This window comes from Phyllostomus hastatus, unplaced genomic scaffold (assembly GCF_019186645.2).
Source record: "Phyllostomus hastatus isolate PE091 unplaced genomic scaffold, TTU_PhHast_1.1 phas_contig_86, whole genome shotgun sequence".
NCBI lineage: Eukaryota > Metazoa > Chordata > Mammalia > Chiroptera > Phyllostomidae > Phyllostomus > Phyllostomus hastatus.
In genome coordinates this window covers 47,619,666-47,644,976 of record NW_025333977.1, presented here as the reverse complement: position 1 = coordinate 47,644,976, position 25,311 = coordinate 47,619,666, and the positions used below count along the sequence as shown (strand labels likewise).

The window sequence follows — 25,311 nt, the reverse complement described above, 5'->3', positions numbered from 1 at the left end:
ATGACCTCAAGATGGTTCAGCTTATCTTTTCACAGGAATTTTCATCCAACAGTGTCCCAGTTGCCCTTTTCTAACACAAACTGGTTTGTGTTTGCTATTACTTTTCAAAAATAAATATATATTATTTAGGGATAGATATCCAGGTAAAATGGTGAATGATACAGAAAAGACAATTTACTTTCCAGAGGATGAGCTTGTTCACCAGGGTAAATTCCAGTATCACCCTAGCTATTCCTGGATCATTAACAATCATTTCTGGATTTCATACAAAATGTTTTACTGGAAGTCTTGGGGAAATCTAGCTCAAGGGAAGCCTCGAATACAGCAACCCAGAAACTTTCATTAAACTTGAGATTTGGGGGCCTTACTACATTCTCCAAAATTTGTAAGCTAGCCTCTGTGTGACCCAGATCTGGTCCTGCATGTCCTTCCATGTGCCCTCAGCTGTTTGAGCACCCGTGGGAACTTTGGTTGTCACTCTAGGCATGAAGGTTAATTTATTTGATTGATTCTGAAAATATTTAGAGAAACTTATTTCTATCTATAGACAAACATGGGAGCTTGAGATATTTAGAGAACAACTCAACACATCTTCTGGATTCCCCATCCTTCCTTTCATCTTCAATGAGACTCTGGCTCTACTTCCAGAACAACTGTATGTAATGTAAGGATAAAAGAGGAGGCACCCAATGGAAGTCAGAGCTCCTAATGCTATTCCTGAAAGACCTAGGAAAAAGGACTCTAGAAATTAGGAGCCTGGGAAATGAGCAAGATGTGGGAGCGTCTACTCCAGTGAGCAGGATGAGATATTCTGCCTGAGTCCTGCTGCTCTAGTCAATCCATCAGGTCCACCGTGGTGTCAACCTTTGTTAGTACAGATGCTGCCTGTCACGGAGGAGTCTTTCATCAACTTCTTTGAACTGGAAAAGGAGGCTCATAGGAGTTTTTGGGTGTTCTTAGATGTGACATAGCAAGTCTCTCTGCTCTGGCTCTGAGCTCTGGGACTCCTCCTCTTCACCTACTCTGGAAGAGACCAATAAACCCAGCCCTAGGGGTAGGGACAGGAAGATTAAAGAGAACCATTTTGCAAGAATCTTAGAGGTTTGGACCAAAGAAATATCAGTAGAGGTAGTGAGAAGTGGCTAGATTTTGGATATATTTTGAACAGGTGACAGGCTGATGTAAAGTGAGAGAGAAACTAAGGATACACCCAAATGGTTTTTGCCTGTGCTATTAGATGACTGAAAGTGCCATTAACTGAGATGAAGAAGACAATGATTGGAATACCTTTTGTGGGATTAACAAGATCAGTTCAGTTTTATAATTATTATCCTCATTTTTCGATAGGTAAGGTATTTTCCCCCTTCTGTCTTTTTTCAAGATTTTCTCTTTGTCTTTGGTTTTCTGTGGTTTGAATATGATGTGCTTAGATGTAGGGTTTTTGTTTGTGGGGTTTTTTGTTATTTATTTTGACTTTTTTTTCTCTAGGCTTTTTGGAAAGTTCTTAGCCATTATTACTTCTAGTCCTGGTATTCTAATTTTGTGTATGTTACAACTTTTGGAATTATCCCATAGTTCTTAGATATTCTTTGTTGTTTGTTTTGTTAGTTATTTTGTTTTCATTCTTTTTTTCTTTGAATTTCAGTTTTGGAAGCTTCTATTGACTGATCTTCAAACTCACTGATTCTCTTCTTGGCTGTGTCCAGTCTAATGAAGCAAGAAAAGCATTCTTCATTTCTGTTACAATTGGTTCTTTCTTAGAATTTTTATCTCTGTACTTACATTGCTTATGTTTTTGCATGTTGTCTACTTTTTTTCATTAGAGCCCTTAACATATTAATCATAGTTATTTGAAATTCACTATTTGACAGTTCTAACATCTGTGTTATATCTAAGTCTTGTTCCGATACTTGCTTTGTCTCTTTAGACTGTTTTCTTCTTGCTTTCTGGTGTGCCTTGTAATGTTTTTGTTTAGAGATGAAAATGTGGTGCTAGGTAATGGGGACTGAGGTAAACAAGCCTGTAGTGTGAGGATTTATGATACTATGTTTAATGTTTGCTGTAGGTATAAGTGCCAGAGACTCCATCCTCCTCCAGTGTCCTCTTTTTGTCTTCCTGCTTGATTTTGGGCTTCCCAAGGGGTCCTTCTAAGGGACAGTCTGTGTCTTATAGCTCTTTCAGCTGTAATCCATTCTTCTACTGGAGTCTTGTCTATATAGTGGTAAGGTATGGCCTCTGTTAGTTGGTCTCTGTTTCTGGCCTATGACCTTCATAAGTCTTCCTTCTGGTATAGGATCCCTTCTCTCCTTAGGTGAACAGGAAAGGAGTGAGAAAGTAGGGGTAATTTTATGGTTTGATAGCTTAATGAAACTTATAATGAAACCTATAAGGCAGAGAAATAAAGCAAAACTAAAGCTGTAGTTAAAGAAGAGGCAGCATCCAGTTATATTCAGGATAAGGAAATATTTGGTTATTTTAAAGGTCTGAACAATGTTCATGTTCTTCATGTGTATTCAGACATTATTATGGAGTTTTTGCCTGGATCCATCTGGTCAAGGCGGCATTACCTGTTGTTGGTGTTCTGGAAATTGTGTCCACCAGGAGAAGACTAAGGCCTAGCTGGGAGTGCCAGCAAAAGGCACAGCTGACAGTGCCAGGCCAGCTCTGGACTTCAGGGGCTGCTCTTCTCTTTCTCCTTGGTCCTCAATATCATCTCACTATTCCTTACTATGTCTTGTTTTATGGGCAACTGGTCACTCATGGAGTCTACCCCACATTGTGAAAGCTTGCAGTTTACATAGTTAACCTGAGGAGGACACTTACCTGCACCAACTTTTAGTTATTCTACTTGTTTAAACTCTTCTAATTTGCTTGATAGTTTTCCACAGTTGCCTGGATGACAAGGATAGGAGCTTAGTACTATGAGCATCTACCAGGTTTTAATGCCTTCATTTAAATTTTGGCAATAAACTACTTGCTTTGGCAAGTATTTAAAACATCCAAGTTCCAGTTTCCTTGTCTGTTAAAAGAACTTAATAAACTTGTCTTTCAGGATTTGTTGACACACTTAGAACTAATGTTTACAAAGTGACTAAGCAAGGTCTGACTTTCAACAAATGATTATTGGGAGAAGTAATAGAAATCATGTGAACGTTACCAACATCCCCCCATTGTCTTTAAACTCCCCATGCCACCCCTGACATTGTTTGTATCCCATTGATCTGCTTTGTTGAAAGATACACTTAGAATCATACACTCTGAGCAAAACTTGGTATTCATTAGCAAATAGAAGTTTGCACACAAACTATTAAAGTCAACTAATAAAGTTTCATAGAAGCAACATTTAACGTGGAATCTAATGACTTGTATTCGGCTCCTGGTACCATAACTTGGAAGTGTGCATCCTGCAGCAAGTTAGCTGACCTTCTGATGTTTAGATGCCTCATCTATTAAACAGGTATAGAGGTTTGGAGGTAGGAAAGAATGTTTTAAAGATTACATCGGGTAATATTTTTCTACTTAAAGATATTTTATATATTGTAAAGCTTTTCACAAACCTAAGGTAATATTATCATTAGGCTTTTATCCATATTTTTATGTGCTATATTTGTTTCTTAAGCTTACTATGAGCTGTAGAATTAAAAAAAAAACAAGAAGTAATTCAAATTTTCCTCCAGAATGTTTGAGCTCACATCTTTGGGCCAAATTCAACAAAATTTAACTATATCTAAAGGCTTGCCTTATGTTCTTGGGCAACAAACCAGGAATGTTGTCAAATAATGGTGACCAGCTTCAAATACTACTGTTTCAAAAGACTGGTCTGCTAAAGGCTATGCAGGAAGGGAAGAACAGGACTGCAGAAATTATTTTCATCTGCCTGACTGGTGTGGCTCAGTGGACTGAGCGCAGCCTCTGAACCAGAGGGTCACTGGTTCGATTCCCAATCAGATCGCATGCCTGGGTTACAGGCCAGGTCCCCAGTAGGGGGTGTGCGAGAAGCAACCAGACAATGATGTCTCTCTCCATCTCTTTCTCCCTCCCTTCCCCTCTCCAAAACTAAATAAATAAATTTTTTAAAAAAATTATGTCCATCTCGGCAAGCCATAAAATATATTATTACCTAAAATAGTGACCCTCTCCCTTAAAAAATGGATGCCAGTTTTCCTTGTTATATGTTAAGAAAAAAAACACACTATTTACCAACCCCATTTTTCATTGTCTGAGGGGAGGATGCTAACTTCTTCGAATGCCTAGTCTCCATCAAACTGAGAATTAGGTTCCACAGGAGCACTGAGTTTCCATTATTATTACTTTCATGCTACAGAGAAGGGGACTCAGGTTTGGAAAGATTATGCAATTCATCCTAAATCACACAGCTAGTCAATGACGGAGCTGGAACTGGAGATAGATCTGTTTCATTTGAATATAGTAGACTTCTTTGTACTTATTGGGATACTTACTGAGGGAAAAAATACCACTTGAATGGGTCTTCTGTCATTCACATTCCAGAGTAAAATTAATATTTTGGGGAAGATAAGGAATAAAAATCATAGAATTTTGGGATAAAGGGAAATTTAAAGTCCATTTCAGGAACCTCAGCCCTTGCTTAATGAATGGATTCTTCTACAACAGTGGGTCTAGGCCATAGTGACAGGGAGGGTTATAAGGTTCTTCTATATACAGAGTGAAATCTATGAGACTGTAGCTTCCAAACTATTCTAGCCTAGTTGGATCTACTGTTTGAGGCCAGAGAGCCCATTTCTAACCCCTTCCTCATGAGATCCATCATGTCTGACCTACACCTTCTTTCTGACCTTTTCAACTATTCCCCAAGGGGTGCAAAGGTATGAATCTCTTCCTCTTGGTTCTCCAGTGGGCACTTTCTTACACATCCCCATCCCTCCAGGCCTAACTTTTCTGATTTCCTTTCAACATCTGCTGGTGACATTAAAATCTGCTATCTAGCTTCCTCTTCAAGCTCAAGGATTCCCAAATGTGAAAAACTCACAAATAATGAAGCTATACGGTTTTTTTTTTTTAAATATAAACAACAGTTGCTAAATTCTACATAGGTCAAAACTTGCAAACTGTCACTTTACAAAGCCCACTCTAACAATGAGGGAAAGGCAAGTAAGTAATGCTTGTTAGATGGCAGCTGTGTGTCAGGCTCCTTCTGTCTCCAAGCCCCTCTAAACATGTGCTGTCTCATTTAATTTCTCATAATTTCCTAAGTCAGAAACTAATATGATTATCATTTTATAAATTGAGAACTTGATTTCCACAGTCACACACAGGCCACAGGTGATAAGAAGTGGAGTTAATTCAAACCCAGAGCTGTCTGATTCCAGTGCTCTGGTATTCTCCCCCACTCCATGCTGTGTCCTTAACATGAAAACTTCCCAAAGGAACTGTGGAGACAAACTTGGAATATCAGATTGGAGGCTAGATTATGGATGGTTTTGGATGTCAAGGAATTTGAGAATAACTTAATGTCATGAATAACAAGGAATTTAAATTACTATTTCAGGAATAATGTATTAAAAGTATCAAAGAAGAATCTGTGAATGGTAAGTAGGATTGGCTAGAACGGTAGGAAAATGGAGGCTTGACACTAGACTGGAGATGATTCCTATAAGCTAGAAATAGATAATAATTGCCAGGGGATGATGGATGTTTTGGGTGGCCAGTCTACCCAACAATTCAAAAATGCTCTAAACTGGTTATGTACACTTGGCCAAAAACCAGTATTCTCTACGGGTTGTGCAACATTTCACCTGGTCTGACTAATGAAAACCAAATGCATTTGGAAGCAAAATGACACATATTTAGATGAAGCACATGATAAGCTCTTATGCCAAAAAGGAAGAAAGTCTGGATTATGTAAGGAAGGCAAGTCTCAGTCAGTTAGTCTCTCCAAACTCAGGGTTTAAAAGTGAAGGCCCTTTTACCACTGACCTTTCTGGTTTGTATTAGTTTTCCAGGTTGGACCAAAGATAGACACTACTATATAGGAATGAAAGAAACTACTTTAAAAAGTAGTTCTTACTAGTAAAAATATGCTGAACGGGAAGCCTATTTCAGAAGGTCAGTAAGTAATATTGTACCTTTGCATTGAGAAAGTTACTATCAGAAGCAAAAGTAGGTCATTGTTACTCATTGATAAAAGGCTGATGAAGAATTCCCCATGGTTGACCCTTTAAAGGCACATTTGCTATTAGAACCACTTCCTTTGTGTTTTTAGTATAAGAATGGCATAAAAGACGGATGTGAATATAAATCAGAAATTGCTCCTTCTTGGGATTATCTGCACTCTTGCCCTTGTGACACATTACTTCAGGGATCACATTTAATTATGTGTTTATCAGCTACTTTGTTCAAGTAGTTCCCAAGATATAAAACCATTCTTTCTGATATTGAGTGTATGCCAGAGATTGTAAAATTGCAGCTATCTTCTTGACTTTTGTCTTCAGGTAATAGGAAGTAGGGCATTTAGAGGTTATGTGTGGAATTCTGATTTACTCTTTGTTGGCCAAATGCTCCCAATTCTGCTAACAAATCCACAAATGTGTTTCAGTGTGTAAATGATCCTAAGTCACGAGAATTGATCTAATGCTTGAGAGCTAAAGTAACCTCCAAGTGGGATGAGAAGCCCTTTTGTAGCTCGGTACAAAGAATTTGGTAAGTCTTTTAAAGAAAAATGCCATGTATTACTTGCTACCTTTGCATTTGGTCTCTTCACGAGACACTCCAACAATCTTCTTTGCTGAAACACCTTTTTTGACTCCCTTCACATTTTCTGCAGTGTCTGAGTTTTCACTACCAAAACTAGGCTATAAAACTTTTTACTTCTAACTTCAGTTGATTCAACTTTTGTTTTCTTTCTAGTCAAAATTTGTTAAAATTCTCTCTTTTTTGATGTTTATTCTTTACAGAGTCCCAAATGCATCTACGACACAGCCAAGATGGGATAGGATGTGTTTACCAAAAGGCTTTGTATTTTCTGTATACTGATGATACATTTCAAAAGACCATTAAAAAAACACCGTAGTTGGGATTTTTAGGTCCAGTAATTAAAGCACAGACTGGAGACTTAATTTATGTACATGTAAAAAAATTTCTTTAAGAATGTATACTCTTCCTGCTCATGGACTCCACTATACCAAAAAAGGAAGAAGAAGAAGAAGAAGAATCAGAAGAAGAAGGAGAAGGAGGAGGAGGAGGAGGAGGAGGAGGAGGAGGAAAGTGGATCCTCTTTCTTTACATTTCTGAGTTTTTGCTTATAGACAGTATGAGCCCAATACTTCAGGAAAAACAAAGTAATCATTAACTGAGCATCATTATAAACCAGGAATAGTTGGGGCTGTATGCAAACTCTTTGTTCTGTTGTCTTTAATGTTTATATCTAAGACAGTCCTTTTAAATTCCTCATCTAAATCTCTTTTTTGATTTTTTGCCATAACCATTTTATAAAATTTTATTGAACCTGTTGGAGTGATATTGGTTAATAAAATTAGATGGGTTTCAAGTACAATTCTATAATAGATCAACTATATATTGTAATGTGTGCTCACCAGCCAAAGTGAAGTTTCCTTCCTCATTAAATCTTGAATAAGTGACAACCCTTGTGCAATTCCTGGGGAAAAGAACACATTTTTCATTCACCAAAAGAAAAAAATTTGTAGAAGACACTCATGAGCTAAATGTTAGTTGGCAGAGATACTGTTCTTCCCCATCATGTGTCCTAGTGAATAAGTATTAGCCTCTTGGACAAATATCAGTGTCAAGAGAAATCACTACTTTCTAATTTATAAACAATATCTTCTCTCCTACACATTTACACTCATAGCTTCCTGATGATGTTGGTGAAAAGGGGGAAGAGAAAACCAATAAATAGGGTTTCATGTTCAACATGGAGTGGTAGAGCCCCAAAAGATGGGTGAAGGAAGATATTTTGGCCATGCTTCAAAATATTCTATTGAATGAAGGGAGTTTATGCATGGTTATCAGGATTCTAGCCTCAAGAGGTGGAGAACTGAAGTACAATTTTAGGAGAAGAAAGAAAGGAGAACGAGGCCCCAAATTCAGAACTGAGGTATTAGCTCAGGGTAATGTAAGCTATACAGAAGGACACCTTTGGACTCCAGGGGACTGCTTGGGGGTCACGTGGATACCTTTTGATGTCATGCGTCCCAAGTCTGACCTGCAGTGAAGAAAATACGGATAAAAACTCAGAAGCCTAGATCTCTGTATCTAAGATCTAGGGACACAGTAATGCACAATAAATATTTGTGGAGTCCATCAATAAAGGTGATAATAGTCTGTTAATATAGTGTCTGCTTTGTATTTTCAGTATACTGATGATACATTTCAAAAGATCATTACAATTTGGTCTAGAAAGTGGCCAAGCTGGGCATTTAGATGGAAGCCAACTAAAAAAGACCTAGGAAGACAAGAGTCAGGAGAAAGGAGGTGAGAAATGCACACTTTAGTCTGAAAATACAGATGAACATGCATTTGTGGCTTAATGGAGAACACATGAGTCACATTGAAAACAGTGTGGTCCAGTGGTTACTGTGACCACAGTGCACATTGTGTTTCCTGGGTGCTCTCTATCCTGGTAATACTGTGGGTCTGAAAAAGGTAGATGGCCACCTGGGGCCAGAGAAACAGTATGCTTAGAGGCAGTAAGTACAGGAAAAGCAGGGGCCTGGCCCCAACAACAGTAACTGTGTGACAAGGATGTACCATTCCCATGTAGACACTCCCAGAGTTGTAGCTTTAAGACTTGTTGGACCAATTCTAACTTGTAAAAGAGGTAAGATATTTTTAATATTTCATTGTAGCAATTGAGCCAACCAGAATATGTGAGGTCTCCCTCCCTGTCTTAGTGCACTTTTGCTATCAAATGAGCTCTATTTTCCTGCCTTGATCCTGAGTTTCGAGCTAAAAAAAAAAGTTGGCATCTTGAACTGTGAGCACTAGATGGCAATCTCGAGTACGATGCCTCAGTTTAAGTCCAATAATGCAGGTGGATCAATAGATGGCAGTCAAACCAACAGGAAAGTACCACAGCCACCTTTCTCTTACAGAGAAATGTTGAATCAGCAGGCTGGAAGGAAATGGGAAAATAAGTGGCTGTCTGCCTGCCTCTTGCATGCTTGATTCCTTGGGGTTCTGTCTGTGGAAGTGCAAGACTTTACTTTTGTATTTTATGTTGTATCAGTTAGAATCATCAACTTATTTTATAGCAAAAGCAATTATTGCAAAGAGGAAGTTTTGCTGGGTTTTGTTATCATTGTTTATTTGTTTCAGGCACACTGGTTGGAGATACTGAAAAAATATCAACAAGTTTTATATTTTCATGTTCTCTCTAACTAATGAAAACAAAAGCTGGTATATCGATGACAATATTAATACATACACTGAATCTGGCCAAGTTAATGTTTGTGATCCGAGCTTCAAAGAAAGCAATAACATGGACTGTGAGATTAAAAAAAGTTCTCACTTATAATATTGAGTTCTTTACTTGAATTTACATGTTTCAGTTTTTCACTCAGGGTATGGTTGATATGCAAGGCCTTTAGTAAATCTTGCTGATCTTTAGTTTTCTAGCAAGTAAAATGAGGTAGATGCATTTGTTTTTTAAAGTCTGATATCGATGAAAAGTTAATGGTAAAAACATAGAAAAGATGTCATTTTAAAGTAATAAAATATGGAAAAGCAAAGACGTAACTGACTAGGTATTTTATGAAAATGTGTTTCTACATAGAATGTTTCAGAAATGATGTTCCCATTATCTCAGTTGCCTTTATTCTTGCTCTCTTCTTTCATTAGCTTCATTCTATTATTTTCCTCCTTTTACTGCTTCCTACATTTCCGCTTATTTTTTCTCTTGCCTCTAAATCTTTGTACTGCATCACTTCTAATCACATGCAATGTTTATGAGCTCCTTTTTTGTGAAACACAAATCAACTGTTGTTGTAGGTCATGCACAAGACAATGTTGACACTGTTCAGTTTATGTAATGAGAATGTGCACAGAATTTCTACCATGTGGGCCTTATCTACCATGCTTCATAAGATAATTTATATTTGTTTTCAGCAATTAATGGACACATGTATGGAAATTTACCCAATCTCACCATGTGTGCAGAAGACAGGGTCAAGTGGTATTTTATTGGCGTGGGTGATATTTTTTATATACACCCCATCCATCTCCATGGACAAACTCTGATCTCTTAGAATCACAAGAAGGACACCATGACTGTCTTCCTTGCCTCAATGGAAGATGGCAAAGGCCATGGAGAGTGGATGCTGATCCAATATATGGTAGGGATTTGTTACTCTTACATAATACAGAATAGGGTCAGAGAAATTCCAAGGCTACAATCCATTATAAATGCCTCATCTTCCAAATAAAGAAAATGGTATCTAAAGATGTGATAGGATTGCATTTTAGAAAGTCAGTTATGAGGTCAAGCCTGGAACCCAGGTCTCTAACACTTTTACTCTATGATAATAAACCCTTTTAGGTATATAGGGGTTTTGTTGTTTTTACCAAAAAGAAAAAAAATCTCTGAGCCTTATAAAAAACCAGAGTGTCAGACAGAGCAAGTATTATTACATGTTTTTTTTTTAATTCAGAAAACAAGTTCCAAGAGGATAAAACACTTAGCCAAAACCCCATAAGAAGCAACACCAGAAATTACATGGAAACAAATACAGTTGACCCTTGAACAAGGGGGTATTAGGGATACTGATCCCCCTCACAGTGAGAAATCTACATATAACTTTTGACTTCCTCAAAACTCAACTACTAATAACCCACTGTTAACTGGAAGTTTTACTGATAACATAAACAATTAACAAATATTTTCTATGTTATATGTGTTAGCTCCTGTATTCTTATAATAAAGTAAGCTAGAGAAAAGAAAATGTTATTAAGAAAATCACAAGGAAGAGAAAATAATTTATAGTTCTATACTGTACTTATCAATACCATAATTTACTTTGTCTATTTACAAAATGAAAAAAAAATACTCGTAAGTTGACCTGAACAATTCAAGTCCCAGTGGTTCAAGGGTCTACTGTAATTGTAATTCATTACTCAGTAAACTTCCTTATTTTAGTATATTTCCCACTTCAATCACATTCTCAGGCTGGCCAGTTATGAAGTTATTGACCTTTTTTGTTTTTAAATATGACTAAACTCTACATGCAATCATGTAACTGTTTTGTTTTATTTTTCAATCAGAAAAATGACTTAATTTTTTAAGTATATTTTATTGATTATGCTATTACAGTTGTCCCAATTTTTTTCTCCCTTTTATCCCCCCTCTGCCCTGGACCCTCTCACCCTCTAGCATCACCCCTCCTCGACTTTAGTTCATGTCCATGGGTCACATATACAAGTTCTTTGGCTTCCCTATTTCCTATACTATTCTTAACCTCCCCATATATTTTGTGCCTAGCAATTATGCTTCTTATTGCCACTGATAACCCTCCATGTAGTCTCCATTTCTGTGAATCTGTTCCTGTTCTGGTCATTTGCTTAATTTTGTTTTTGGTTTTTAGTTTCAGTTGTTGATAGCTGTGAGTCTGTTGTCATTTTACTGTTCATGGTTTTTGATCTTCTTCTATTTCTTAGATAAGTGCCTTTAACATTTCATATAATTAGGGCTTGGTGATGATGAACTCCTTTAACTTGACCTCATCTGGGAAGCACTTTACCTGCCCTTCCATTCTGAATGATAGCTTTGCTGAATAGAGTAATCTTGGATGTAAGTCCTTGCCTTTCATGACTTGGAATACTTCTTTCCAGCCCCTTCTTATGGGTGAGAAATCAGCTGATAGGTTTATGGGAACTCTTTTGTAGGTAATCCTCTCTTTTCCTTTTGATGCTTTTAAGATTCTCTCCTTATCTTTAACCTTGGGTAATGTAATTATGATGTGCCTTGTTGTGTTCCTCCTTGGGTCCAATTTCCTTGGGACTCTCTGGGCCTCCTGGACTTCCTGGAAGTCCATTTCTTTTGCCAGATTGGAGTAGTTTTCCTTCATTATTTGTTCAAATAAGTTTTCAATTTCTTTCTCTTCCTCTTCTCCTCTGTCACCCCCATGATTCATCGGCATGTTTAAAGTTGTCCCAGAAGTTCCTAATCCTCTCCTCATATTTTTTAATTCTTGTTTCTTCATTCTGTTCCCCTTGAGTGCTTATTTCTTTTTTTTGTTCCAATCATTGATTTCAGTCCCAGTTTCCTTCCTTTCTCTGTTGGTTCCTGGTATATTTTGTTCTATTTCACTTTATATACCCTTCATTTCTTCCTTCATTTTGTGACCGAGCTCAATCAATTTTGTGAACACCCTGATAACCAGTGTTTTGAACTCTGTATCTGATAGATTGTCTATCTCCTCGTCACTTAATTCTTTTTCTGGAGTTTGGATCTGTTCTTTCATTTGGGCCATATTTCTTTGTCTTGGCACACCTGTTATGTTGTAAGGGGGCAGAGCCTTAGGTATTTGCCAGAGCAGGGCCACCCTCTTGCTGTGATGTGGTGCTGCCTGTGGGGGAGGGGTCAGAGAGGGAACAATGCTGCCCACTTGCTCAGCTCTAGCACCACTTTCCAAGGAACTCTCCTGTGAGACTGGGAGTTTCCCTCACCTTCACAACCCCCACAGTATTCTACATCCAGAGGTTTTGAGTTATTACATTACCAAATATTTACCAGTGCCTTTTTATTGCAATATATTGTTTAGCTATATGTAAAACAGAAAGTCATGTATTATGGTATTTCTCTATTGACAAATTAGTGGAGTGGGTTGGTGGGATGTTTGTTGAGTTGGTTGGTTGGTGGTTTTTAAAGTGTAAGATGTGGTGGGAAGAAGATTGGTCTGGAGGCTTGGACTCTGGTCTTAACAGTTCCATTCATCATCTTAATGCCACTGGATAAGTAACTTCTCCTGTGGCCTTAGTTTTCTCAAATCTAAAAGAAAAGCATTGACTCATATCATCTTGAGATTCTTTAAAAAATGAACTGCTTTATGACTAGTCCTCTGCTGAGTTTCAAGAGATGCCATATTCCTGTCTTTGTCTCAAATGCAGCCATAAATGGATACATGTATGAAAATCTGCCAAGATTGGCCATGTGCTTAGGAAACAACATTTAATGCCATGTGCTTAGTGTGGGATCACAGCAAGACTTACGTGAGATATATTTTTCAGAAAATACTTTCACTGCCCCAGGAGAAAGAGAGGGCACTATAGCTCTTTTTCCCCACAATTCCCAGACACTTTTAATGACATCTGACTCCACAGGTAAGTAAGGAATCTTCTCCTTCAGCCTGAAATGTGTTTAAAGAATTAAAAACAATGTTAATATTTGCACTGAGTATTCTGTTTATACAGAAAAAATTTATACAGCTAGTGTTTGGAAAATTTTACCCTGTTCCATTTAATTTATAGGAGTTTAACATGTCATTTTTCTGTATACAAAAATCTTCTCAGCCCCTCCCAGTTTTCTCTTCCTGGACTCCAGACTTTAAATCAACCCACACTCCTCAAAAGCAATAAAGATGTTTTGAAGCATTTGATCTTGTTTTCTTTCAACTATCTTCTTCATTTCTTACTCCCCTGCCCATTTCTTTCCCAGACCTTCCTTCTGCTACTACCTTACCCTCCTCTCTCTGCCTTCCTCTCCTTACATCTCTCTTTTGCTATACCTTTGCTCTCAAGGGAAAGGTTTTGACTTCAATGAGATTGACTGTTGCTGGCAAATCTTTTCTAAAAAGACACCCCATATCAGAGAATTGTTGTAGGGGTCAGAGGAGCTGAGCTTCCACTCTAAACCTAACATCTTGATTTCAAAAATAAGTATAATAATTTACAGTTTACAAAAAGGAATAAGCAACAGCAGATCTCATTAGACAGAAGTAATAAAAATGTAGTAAAGTGCCTGGAATATGTTAAACTTTAAGGAGAATGTTAGTGTTTTCTTCTATCCTGCATATCCAACTTACAAAACAAAACAAAAATTCATCTATCTTGGTCAAAACTACTGGTACCTATATAACACTGCCTGCATAATAAACTGGTTACTCTATAAATACCATGGGTTGGTATCTTAACTTTTTGTGATACCACAGATTCATCTAACTACAGTTTCTACATTCCAAAACTTTTAGTTCTACTTTTCAGACAAACAAAATCTGTGATTAAGAGCAATTAAGGGGGAGTGGATGGAAGAAAGAGACCTTTCTCCAGCATTCTTTTTCTCCTCTGTTGCAGGCATTCACTCAGTGGCAAGTTGTTGCCAGCCCTGACTGGCTTCTTACTCTCCTTTCCCACAAACTTAAAAAAAAAATTTTGCCTGCTCTTTATTCTCTTTCTTAAACAATATCAGCTACAGTAAACATGTGGAGACACCAACTACATGTCAAACAGTGTGCTATATGAGAATCATTTCATTCTAAACAAATTCTCTTTTCCAAATCTTAATCTGAAGGTTTTCTTCCTCATCCATCTTCTTAAATCTTACCCTCCATAAAAATTAATAGCAACAACAGAAACATGTAAAAAGTTGAAAGAGAGAGCTAGTGCTATGAAGGTAATATTAAGAAGCAGTGTCAGAATGTGATGGGCATAAAATTACCAAAATAAAAGACAATCCGAATTCAGGTGGAATTTACTGTCCTGAACCAGGCTGGAATATTTTTGTTGTGGTGATTAGTTTTATCGCAGTTATTCTTTGTGGTTTTAACATATTAGGCTAATTCCCTTCTACTTCTTTCACATGCTCCACTCTGTGATTTAAGCTACCATCATCTCTCCAGGATTATTTGAACAGCCTCTTAACAGGTCTCCTCCTTTCCAAACTTTTCCACTCCAGTCTAATTTCAGTACAGCTGCCAGAGTGGCCATATGTCACTCATTGATTCAAAATTCCACAATAGCTCCCCATTTCACTAAGTAAAAGCTACAGACTTTTCAATGGCCCACAAGGGCCCATGTGACTGTACCCTCCATTCCCCCCAATCTTGTCTACTGGTCCTCTCAATCCTTGCTCACTCTACTCCAAACACACAGACCTCTTAGTTGATCTTCAACCACACCAAGCAAGCCCTTAGCTTGGGAGAGTTTGCTACCTATTTCCCCCAGACCCACCATTCACCTCTCATGGGTCTTCACCCAAATGACACCCTCCCATCATGGCCTAACCTGATCATCCTGTAAAACATTGCACATTGATTCTTGAGCTCCCTCTGCTCCGCCCACCCCCCAGAATCCCTAACTTTCCTTACACTGTTCTATTTTTTTCTTTAATACATAGCATTTATTGCCTTCCAACATACATAAAAGTTACTTACTATGGTTATTGTCTGTCTCTATAAGACCTTGCAATATAAACTGTAAGGGCAAGGATTTTAACAAACATTTGTTTATGAATGTTTCCAAATGCTTTGAAATATGCCTGGCATAAAGGAGATATTCAATACATATTTATCACATTAGTGAAAAAAATGAATGAACTATGTTACTATATTTCTTTGGGGGCTATTTATTACAGATGACTTCACAGAGAGAAAAGTCTGAATGCAAAGCTATATGCTTTCTTTTCTAGTCATCTCTAGGAAATTTAAATGTGGTTCATCTGACTTCAGAGTACTATCAAGGATGCATGAAACATAAATACAAAGTGAGACAGCATTCAGAGCCATATCCTGATCAAACACAGTACCAAGAGGAGAAAATTATTTATATCGCAGCTGAAAAAGTTGTGTGGGAGTATGCTTCTAGCAGGAAGTGGGAGAGAGAACTAAAACATTTGCAAAGAGTAGAGAAGAGAAGAATAGTGATAACTCCAGTCTCTAACTGGAAGGGTTCATTCTGTAGCTTTCTTCCCTTTCCTTTTCAGTGTGTGTGTGTGTGTTGTTGAGGTATTTCTTGTGTGTGTGTTTTGGTATTGTTACAGAACAGACCCTGGGGGGGATGAACGATATACTATTACCAAAAGGAGCCCCCCTTTTTTCTCCTGGGGCTCCCTCACCCCATACTGGGTTCACTTTGCCCACCGCCAGAGGAAGGACATCTCTCAATGCCAGAGATTGGTGAAAAGGAAAGGAATTATTTATTTAAAAGTTATACAGACTTAGAGTAATGACTTAATATCTTCATTAAAATACTAAAGTTCTTTAGAATACCCACAAACACACACAGTCCTTTCTTTCCTCCTTTGCCCTGTCCAGGGTACGGTATCTCAGGAAAAGAAGTAGAAGTCCATGATTCAGGCTCCCAGCACCATCAGCTGTGTCACCACCACGATCTCCAGTTAATTGAAAGCCATGTGGCACCTTCTCATGGCCCACCAGCAAGAGTTCTTTCGCCCCCTTTCTTCCAGGCAAAGTCTCTCCTGCTGCCTAAGCCACATGGCAAAAGGGAGCACTACAGAGCTGCGTGGTCTCAATATCTGCTAAAGCTGCATGGTCCCAACTCCTCCAAAGCCCAGTGGTCCTGACCTGATATAGCTGCTGCACCTGGGTTTAAATCCCCGCACCAATCTTCCTCTGCAGCCCCATTTTCGACTCCCCCCACAATCAGTTACACTGCCAGCATTTCTGTATCCTTCCAGTTTTACTGGGCTGCCATAGTGAGTCTGGGCAGGCATGGCCCCATGGCATGGAGCCAATCATCTCCAAGCTCTCACACAGACACTGTAACCAGGGGGAGTTGCTTCCCAGTTACATCCTCGGTTGAAGTCACTCCCATCCTCCTGGCTCAAAGCTTGGCCATAGCTATTAACATATCTATGAAACCAGTTAAAGGTTACAGATGTGTTAAATGACCATGCCAGAGGTTAGCTGCAAAGCTGTTGCTGTACAAAACACCTCTCAATGGCCCTGCTCCATCCATGTGTCCCATCCCCCAGATCAGACAGGTGGAGGTGAGGACATCATATATATATTTTTCTGTAATATTTCCTGAATACCCTGAGTTCTGGACCCATTACAAATCCCTATTTAGGACCCCGCCTTGGCTGTACCCTGTTACATTATAGTATGTGTATATATTATGTATATGTGTGGTGGGCATGTGTGTATGGTATGTGTGTAGTGTGTGTGTTTAGAATACATTCAATTACAAATAACTTCAAAATGTGCATGTATATTCTTAAATTACAAATGATTTCATATCTCTCTAAGTATCTACATAACTTCTTGTGTGCATTGTTTTTTTTCCTGTCTCTCTTTTCCATTTTGTGCATCCTATTTCCTTATGCATACCCTCCAGTTGGATCACTTTGAGGTATAATATACATAACTTCAGCTACATTTAGCATTTGGAATCAGTCAGATTTTCCTTTTGTCTTTATTTGTTTCTATCTGCATCTATTCTTCTGAGAAACTCAAATTTAAGACTAATTTTTATTTTTTTAATTTTGATTTCTTTAGGTAATTTTCTATTTTTAATTTCTTTATCAAAATTAAAATTTTATCCTGAAAACATGTTTTAAAGTATGAAATGAATATCCAACCAAAATGAATCTTACCAAAATGAATATATTTTTTAAAAAAGAAGAATTACCAAGGTAAAATAAACTCTAGATATTAACAAATTGCATTATTTCAATAAGAAGTTCATCCATATGAGAATTTTTCTAATTTAATTGTTAAATTAACTAACTTTGTGGGGGTTTTGTTTTTATTTTCTCTAAGTGAAACAGACATATATTTGGATAAAATTAGGACATTTCCTGGGGCCAAATACAAGAAAATTATATACCAATACAGTCACAAAACAAACAAAAAGAAATAAAGATGAAAAACATCTGGATAAACTGGGAATTGACAATAAGGTTGATTTCTGAAGACTGCTTCTTGTCCTCAAGACATGAGAGAGTGTTACACATGCTGAAGATATTGTTAACTTCCATCCTGACAGAGGAAAATGACTATAATTCTAACTTTAATGTATTTTACTGAGAAAATAAGTGATTCACACACTCTTTAAGGGGAAATAAAGAAACTATGGAAATTAACATGACTGATTTCAAACTATCTAGCTTTTTATACTCAAAATCCAAGAATTCTGGATCTGGGAGCAACCTTAGAAATAGAATTTTCAGATAATTACATTGAATTTAAAATGAAGCCCAGAACCTCTTCTATAGTTGAGGTGGATTTTTTAAAATTTAAATTTAAGTGTTTCATGTAAATACTTACATGTTAAGATTTAATTTCATCTCTCTCCAAGAGTGAGAAAAATTTTAGCCCTTTCTTCCACCCCTGACAGATTAGGTAGGAAACCTTCAAGTCACCCCTGAGCACCTACATGTTACATTTTCCGAAGTCACATGGCATTATTTTAGAAGTCACATGACATTTTCATATGCCCAAATCTTGCTTGAGTCCTGTTATCAATCAGAAACCATTTTTTGGCATGGGACTGTGAGAAGATGGGTTTCCATGCTACTGAATGGGACTGGTTATTGTTCTTGGCTCCTCTTGTGCGTGTCCCTTTTTAACCTCTGGAGGGAGGTCTGTGCTATTCAGTTCCCACAGTTTTTAAGTGGCTCCCTATCTTTAGTCACAGCGGGATGCTTGTTTTCTCTAGGATTCTGGCTGAATGCAACAAGACAAATAACACAATATGACTGTCTAGATCCCATCATTATTTATCCAAAAAAAAAAAAAGAAAGCACTTTATAGAAAAGGAAAAACAAGCATAGCATTTGGGAAGGTAGAATTGCCACAGGGTCAAAGAGGTGCTGACTTCAGCTTGTGGCCATTGTCCACCAGGTCACTTTATGGTTCTGACCTTAGAAGCAATAACACAAATCTGAGGGGAGATCTCACTGCTTAGTTCATCTCAAAATCATCTCTGTTTCAGAATTTTTAGAGCCACCAATTCAATCTGCTTTCAAATAGAAAGAAAATTTATAACAAACGTTATACCATCCGTTGTTGGCCTGGGGTGGGAGAGAGAGAGTAAAATGAAGAGGTCTTCAGTCTGTGACAGAGAGAAGTACCCTGGGTCACCACAAAAAGGCCTTACTGTTCCTCCCAATGTTCCACTAGGGTGAAGGGGGAAAACAGTTAAAGGCTTAAATGACAAAGTTGGTCAAGAAAGAAAATAAAGTGCTCCATTTCTAAATTGTGTGTTTTTGTATGCATTAACTGATACTCACCAAAGCAGATTTTTTAGAGATGGAGCACTCCTCCATCTAGATGATTAAAATTTTCCAGGCAAAAATCATGTTTTATAAATTAGCAATGATTCACTTGTTAAATGTATTTGTGTTTCATTTGGCTGCATGTAAGGGAAAGGATAAGAATAAGTCACTATGTAAATACTTAAGAGGACAGATGACTCATAATTTAAAATAAGTAAAGATTATTTACATATTTTTCTTTTTATATTTCCTAGGTCCTTTAATATTTGCCACTCCTGGTAAGAAAGTCTGAATTGTCTTTAAAAATAAAGGCTCAAGCCTTGGCTGGTGTGGCTCAGTAGATTGAGTACCAGCCTGTGAACCAAAGGGTTGCTGGTTTGATTCCCAGTCAAAGCACATGCTTGGGTTGTGGGCCAGGTCCCCAGTGCGGGGTGGGGGGGTGGGGGGTGACAGGCAACCACACATTAATGCTTCTTTCCCTTTCTTTCTTCCTTCCTTCCCCCTATCTAAAAATAAAGAAAATCTTTAAAAAAATAAAGCTTCAGGACCATATTCTATTTATGCTCACAGAGTTAAAACGCAGTATTCCATTATTATTCCAACACAGCCAGGTACCTGCTTTGGGAGAAAGAAAAACCCCAAAGCTTTTATACAGGAATATGGGGCTAATGTTCTTTCTTAAACACGGGTGTAGCTCCAGATGAGAAAAACCAATGGACTACTAAGAAGGGCATGAATAACTTGGGAGAGTTCCTTTTGTAAGTCGGGTATGCTTCCAGGAGGGTGCACCATGAGCAAAACTCCCCAGTATATATAATTTCTCTTTTAGGGCAACCTCCATCCCCCCTCTCTACCTGTGTAGCTGCCAGGTATTCTTATATTCAATTTCTCCAACTCAAGTGCTAAAGTAGGAGTTGAGTACAAGATTCAGAGTATGAGGTAAAGGTGGGTATAGAGTGGAGCTGCTAAGAGGATGTGACAAACCTCTTGTATTAATATATTTAAGGTATCACCACTATAGAGACAGCCATTCAGCATCCTCAACCTAGAAGAAAATGAAAACATTTTAATACAAATGGCCAGGGAGGTGACTCTAAAATGAAGATTTGTGTGCAGGTAGTGCTCTTAGGATCAATGACAATGCAGAGAAAGAAAAGGAAGCAGAATTGATTTGGGGGAGAGATTGAACAGATGTACAGCCTAAATAAAGTCACAGCCAACCCTACAAGAAATTCTGAAGATAGGGTGGCCCTCAGCTGTCCTGAGTTGGGGTGTGACAACAGGCCTTTTATGCCCCCATGTCACCAGACCAATTTCATGCCAGGGCTGACTCTGCCCCAGTGTGGTTTGAGAATTTTGCCTGTTAGGCAACCTCCAGGCTTTAGACTCTTGCAGGAAAGATTTCAACAGTGAGTCGAAGTGAGAACAGAAGCAAATTTTATTCAAGTAAAGACAAAGAGAGAATCAGGAGGCAGGCAGGTGCCACTGTGAAAGAAGTGAAGTATGAGTTCGAAGGGACACAGGCCAAAAGCAAGTGAGTTTTGCACTGTTAGTCAGTCCTTGATATTTTATGTTTCCAAAGATAGGTTGTTTCTGAATTTTGTAGAAACAAAATGTTCTGAATTCTGGCTTAGTCTTCTGGTTGGGATAAGGGGGGCTGTGGTGTCATTTATAATATGGTCCTTTTCAGAAGTGGTTCATCCCCCTTGTCCCCCTTCTACTTGTGCTGTCAGTTTTCATTATAATGATGGTATAGTGAACTTTGGAGTCATCTCCGGTGAATTTTTTCTCCATCTTGTATGGACCTGGTTTTAACCATTTCTTATTGTTGTTGACTCCTGTGGCCACAAGAAATTCTTGCCATAAACTGTGTCCCTGTGATCATATACAGAGGTATGGGCTCTAAGTGAGAGGGCCTATAGGCTTATGGGCTGTGATGTGGGCTACTACCTCCTAACTCCACTTGTGGGGATTTTTCCTTAACTTCGTCCTACCCTGCCTCCCCTGCAGCAGCCATCAGATGCAGATTTGGGCGAGGTGGGCTGACAGCCAGTGGAACCAGTCCTCCATTGTTAGAGAGGGATCTGACAGGGGTATCCAGAATGTGCCCCATAGTTCCCCACAAAATAAAGAAGTTCTAGAAACTAAGGGTAGCAAGAAGAGAACCAAATTCAAAAAGGAAAGCTTTATGGGGCAGAAGGAATGAAGGTAGACTTTGATGGTGGTTAAAATACTCCGTTTTGATTTTGAAGACAAACAGCCCTCTGGTGGCACCACCTTGAATCTCCTATCAAGAGTGTTTGCAAGTCAGCACTCTGTACTGATTAGTCAGGAAAAGATCACGCTACATGTATTCTACAAATGCTTCTGTGTACCCGCTGTGCCCCAGGCACAGTGTGATGTGCTGGCAGGGGAGGGTTAGGAGTAAACAGATTGTTAAAGATTTGGAAACAGGGAGTTCAAGGATAGGGTTGGCTAGTGGAGGATGAAAATTATGTCACAGATGCTTGGGAAAATTAATTCAAGCCTCTGGAAGTGGGAGATGCAGGATTATACAGCAGTGTGAAGGAGGGGAGCACCAAAAGAATCCCTGCAAGATTCAAGAAGATTCAGGTTCTGCAGGGGTAGGAAGGAGGCATATGAAATACAAAAATTGGAAGGTTCAGAGCTGGAATTCAAAACAAGTTTGTCACATTTCAAAGCCTGAGTTATCATTACTACAATAAATGTTTGTTGAGTGAATGAACTGGGTATTTAACAACTGACATTTTTCAATGGCAGAATCACTGTAAGAGTTTGCTCCAGTAATCCTGGCAACATAATAGTCAACATTGATAGTGACAGTGAACTTGCCCTGTGGCCCAGGTAATGAAACATCAAAGGCTTCATTTGCATCATATGGTCTAATCCTTAAAACCCCATTTTATGTTCATGAGGAAACAAAAGCTCAGAAATATAAACATGTTGACTAAGATCACAAAGCTGGGAGCAGCAGAGCCAGAGTGGAAAAAAAAAGTGAGGACTCTGCTCCTATTTGCACAGCTTTAGTATCTGCTCATTATCTGGTTCTCCATAAAGAAGTGTGACTTAACAGATTCTATGTTAATACATTGTATTTGCTATTTCAGGAAAAATCCAACATACATTTGGCAGATTACTGAAAGACATGGTCCTACCTCAAAGAACTTTGAATACATACCTTGGTTTTACTATTCCACTGTAAACCTTATTAAGGTGAACTTTAAATCATATCTCTGTTTTTATCCTGTCTCTTCCTAGAAATTATAAGGAAAGGAAGAATGAGCTTGCTTTGTTTTTTAAAAAACCTTAGTTCTATGTAACTTTGTATTAATTAACTTAAATACTGCTCAGCTTTTAATCCTATATAGGTTTTCATTTTTCAAGAGCAAAATAAATTACTACATTATGACATTTTCCAAAATGTCACTGTGAATTGGAAAATACATATAATTATATAATAATGTCTTCTTTGTTTCATTAAGTAGGATTTGAGTTACATAAAACAAAGTATGGAGTTAAAAGCCCTCAACTCTGAAGTTACAGTTTAGTTTCATTTTTAAAAATGAGTCTCTTCTTTGAACTTTTAGTTATTTTTGACCACTTTCTTCCTGGAACAAAAATCTGCTCAGACTTTCAACCCGAAAACAAAATGAGTATAAACAAACCAAGGCTCCCAGCTGGAGGTTGCCGTGAGGACAGAGGCATCATAGGAGAAAGGATCTGTGACCTTTGGACATCTCTGCCAACCAACTCCAATGCCAGGGGATTCTAATTAAACCCAATTTTTGTTTTTTAATTAGATTTTCAATAATAGAGCTAAATCCACTGAGGAATGTGTCTAAAATCCCTTTCAAGAGTTTGTTTTTGTCTTTGAACTTCAACTCCAATGAATGAGGTGACATTTTTTCTTTAATCGAGGATTTAGCACATCAAACATTTTGTTTCTTATTCTCAGAATCTTAATAATTAAAAACTCAGGATCTGACCTCACTAAAACTAAAACTTGATTCCACGCTTTTTATTGATTGGGGGAGATTTTTATTTGTGGGCACAGTTAGTAATCCTTTTTTTTTCATTTAAATTATTTTACTGTTGTTCAATTACAGTTGTCTGTATTTTCCCCCCACCCTTCCCCCCTCCCCCTCCAAACCGACCTCCCTCCCTTGCTTCCACCCTCCCCCTTGGTTTTGTCCATGTGTCCTTTATAGTAGTTCCTGAAAACCCTTCTCCCCACTGTCCCCTCCCCCCTCCCTTCTGGCTATTGTTAGATTGTTCTTAATTTCAATGACTCTGGTTATATTTTGTTTGCTTTTTTCTTTTGCTGATTATGTTCCTGTTAAAAGTGAGATCATATGGTATTTGTCTCTCACTGCCTGGCTTATTTCACTTAGCATAATGCTCTCCTTTGTTTCTTCAGGATATTAACAGCAGAAGGGTAGGCCCTTTAACAGTATGTCACAAAAACACCAAAGCCAACACAGTGCACCGTGTTCTACACTTCATGACTTTTAATGAGAACGAATCCTGGTACTTGAAAAATATATCAACACCTATTCTCTGGAACTGAACCAAGTAGACAGGAATGATCTTACTTTCGCTCTCAGCAACAAAAAGCAAGGTAACGTCCACTAACCAATACCCAACTATAGTCTACAGGTTGTTTCCCACAAAGGAAGAGGTGAAAGTTCAAATTTGTCAAGCTCAGCACGGTTTAGAGAACATGGTCACATAGAGCTGGGGTATACATCACATGGACCAGGGACAACAAACTTTTTCCATAGAGGGTCAGATAGTAAAGAATTTAGGTAGAAGCAGCAGTGGGAACAGAGGCACCATTCCATCTCTGCCATAAGCTATCTTCTACTCTGCTGTTGTAGCTCAAAAACCCCCATAGAGTAGAGACAAGCAAATGGAAGTGGCTGTAAGCTAACACAACTTCATTTATGAACACTGAAATTTCTATTTCACATGATTTTCACACATCAGGAAATATTTTCCTTTTTAAATATTTTTCAGCCACTAAGGAATTTAAAAACCATTCTTTGCTCATAGGCCATAGAAAAATACAGTGACAGGGCAGGACCTGGCCTGTGGGCTACAGACCACTATGTTAGTAGCGTGGCAAAGTCTTATGCCTCTGGAGCCATGTGGGCAATGGGAAACCAAGAACATCAGCTGCCATTTCTGGAGAGCCTCACTGAACACTTTTCTAAACACTTTACCTGGATAAACACAGGGACAGGTGGGGTTTGAGGCAAACTGGAAAGCACATGGCCCCTCTACTCTTTCCCACCACCATTACTAAATGACCTTCAGAAGCAGAACTTTTTTTTTTAAAGATTTTATTTATTTATTTTTAGAGAGGGAAGGGAGGGAGAAAGAGAGAGAAAGAAACATCAATGTGTGGTTGCTGGGGGCCATGGCCTGCAACCCAGGTATGTTGCCTGACTGGGAATCAAACCTGCGACACTTTGGTTCGCAGCCCGCACTCAATACACTGAGCTACGCCAGCCAGGGCTCAGAAGCAGAACTTTTAAACTCCCCAGGCTTGTCAACGAAAATTATTTTATAGGTTGGTTGTGACTAGGCTCATTTTGTTTATGACTGCCCATCCAGAATCATAGCAATAAGACAATTACTCAAATAAAAGGCACATAAACAATCTTGCTTAGTCATTAGGAAGCTCAAGGGGATGACTGGGTAAAGGAACCTTAACTAAGGCAAATCCAAATATGATTATTTTTAATTTCTTAGTTTTTTTTCCTATAAGAAATATATGTAAACTTAAAATTAATTTTAGTTATTGTCTTAATAGCCATCACGGAGGGCATACAGCACTGTACTAGGCCCTAAGGAGATACAAAGGCCCATGAGAGGGCCGTCTCTCCAGCTAATAGCAGTGTGGGGCCTGCAGACTGTGCATTGCTACAATATAGGCTGATTTGTGGGATGCTGTAACAGAAACAGAAACACAGGGCTGTCTTTTAAATTCCTATTTGAAGGTCAAGAAAGGTTTCCTAAAGGGAGGGGACAATTGAGTATTTAAGGATGCATAAGAATTTGTCTAGCAGAAAAGGAGGGAATGTGAGCGAAGTCATGCAGCACCTGAAGGGAAAGAGCCTACAGAA

The 25,311-nt window shown here is 38.3% G+C and overlaps 1 pseudogene; it reads left to right on the top strand.

Annotated features, from left to right (window-relative positions):
* The first annotated feature begins 5,115 nt into the window (after nucleotides 1–5,115).
* LOC123827368 lies at nucleotides 5,116–23,815 on the top strand (annotated as a pseudogene).
* The last annotated feature ends 1,496 nt before the right edge of the window (nucleotides 23,816–25,311 follow it).